Genomic DNA, 1,972 nt, shown 5'->3' with positions numbered 1-1,972 from the left:
CTGCAAGGAGATCAAAGCAGTCAATCCTAAAGGAAATCAACCCTGAATATTCATTGGAAGGACTGATGCTGAAGCTCCAGTCCTTTGGCCACCTGATGCATAGAGCCAACTCATTGGAAAAGACCCTGATGCTGGGAAAGATTGACGGCAAAAGGAGAAGGGGGCAGCAGAGGATGAGATGGTTAGATAGCATTATCAACTCAATGGACATAAGTTTGAGCAAATTCCAGGAGATAGTGAAGGACAGGGAAGCTTGGCATGCTACAGTCCATGAGGTTGCAAAGAGTTGGACTCAACTTAGTGACTGAACAACAAAGCAAATCAGATGGTGGTGCTCATAGTAGGAGGTGAGGGTAAAGTTCTACATGAATCTTAAAGAAAGAAAGATGGAAATATTAGGTGAACCACACTATTGACAGCCAATTCTGTGTTCTAGCACTTAGAGTACATCATGAAAAACGCTGGACTGGAAGAAACACAAGCTGGAATCAAGATTGCTGGGAGAAATATCAATAACCTCAGATACACAGATGACACCACCCTTATGGCAGAAAGTGAAGAGGAACTAAAAAGCCTCTTGATGAAAGTGAAAGTGGAGAGTCATTTAGAAATGACTAGCAAGAAGAAAATATAACAAAGACAAAAATTCCATAACAAACATGAATACATACAAGTGATAAATGGGGTCATATTAAGTGCAGCTTAAGGGTCCTCAAAGGTCAACTTCTAGATACTGAATCAAGTATTTGATTAATACAAACTTTAGGTTGGTCTGATTTTCTGTATAAAGAAGTAAACATATGCCATAATTTGCTGTGTGCTGTGCTTAGTCACTCAGCTGTGTCCAAATCTTTGTGATCCCTTGGATTATAGCCTGTCAGGCTCCTCTATCTATGAAATTTTCCAGGCAAGAATACTGGAGTGGGTTGCCATTTCCTTCTCCAGGGCATCTTCCCAACCCAGGGATCAAACCTGCGTCTCTTGTGTCTCCTACATCAGCAGGCTGATTCTTCACTGTGCCACCTGGGAAGCCCCATGCCATAATATACTTCTTCTTAATCTCTATATGCCCTGCTAGTTTTTGAAAGATCATCAAATAACCAGATTTTCCAGGTTCAGATAGGATGAGAAGGATTTAAAATGCTAAAATCTATATTCTCAGAACATTGATCAATATTATTCATTCCATAATGCTTCCATTTTTACATTCACTTCTTCTACTTTTGACAACATGGATGGACCTTGAAGGCATTATGCTAAGTGAAATAAATCAGACAGAAGAAGACATATACTGTATGATCTCATTTATCTGTGGTATCTTTAAAGAAAAAAAAGCCAAACTTTGGGACTTCCCTGGTGGTCCAGTGGCTAAGATTCTTGGCTTCCAATGCAGGAGGCCCAGGTTCGATCCCTGGTCAGGGAACTAGATCCCACATGCTACAACAAAGATCGTACATGAGGCAATGAAGATCTCCAGTGCCACAACTGAGACATAGTGCAGCAAAATAAATTTTTTTTTTAAGCCAAACTTTGAAACAGTAAAATGGTGACTGCCAAGAGCTGCAGGATGAGGGAAATGGGGAGATGATGGTCACAGGGTACAAGCTTCTAGCTATAAAATAAATAAGTTCTGAGACTCTAAGGCACAGCATGGTGACTACAGTTAGGATATAATTAAATATATAATATAACCCTCTTATATACTTAAAAGTTGCTAAGAGTGTAGATCTTAAAAAATGTTCTCACCATAGACCCCAAAAATGTAATTATGTGAGGTGATGTGAGGTGATGAACATGTTAACTAACATTATTGTGGCAATCATTTCACAATATATACATGTGACCAAGCATCATGTTGTACATCGTACACTTACACAATGTTGTAGGTCAATTAAATTGCAATAAAGCTGGGAAAAAAATAAAGTGACTGTGTATTCTACAGCACACTTTATACAAGATTAGCACACAACAA

General features: G+C 39.0%; 1 non-coding gene across 1 annotated transcript; it reads left to right on the top strand.

Annotated features, from left to right (window-relative positions):
• Positions 1 to 1,350: 1,350 nt before the first annotated feature.
• Positions 1,351 to 1,423, top strand: TRNAW-CCA (transfer RNA tryptophan (anticodon CCA)). Its single transcript has one exon. It is a non-coding gene; the product is annotated as a tRNA-Trp (tRNA).
• The last annotated feature ends 549 nt before the right edge of the window (positions 1,424 to 1,972 follow it).

Source organism: Bos indicus, chromosome X (assembly GCF_029378745.1).
Source record: "Bos indicus isolate NIAB-ARS_2022 breed Sahiwal x Tharparkar chromosome X, NIAB-ARS_B.indTharparkar_mat_pri_1.0, whole genome shotgun sequence".
Taxonomy (NCBI): Eukaryota; Metazoa; Chordata; class Mammalia; order Artiodactyla; family Bovidae; genus Bos; species Bos indicus.
Note: the sequence above shows the minus strand (reverse complement) of the source record. Positions and strands in the feature narration are given on the sequence as shown.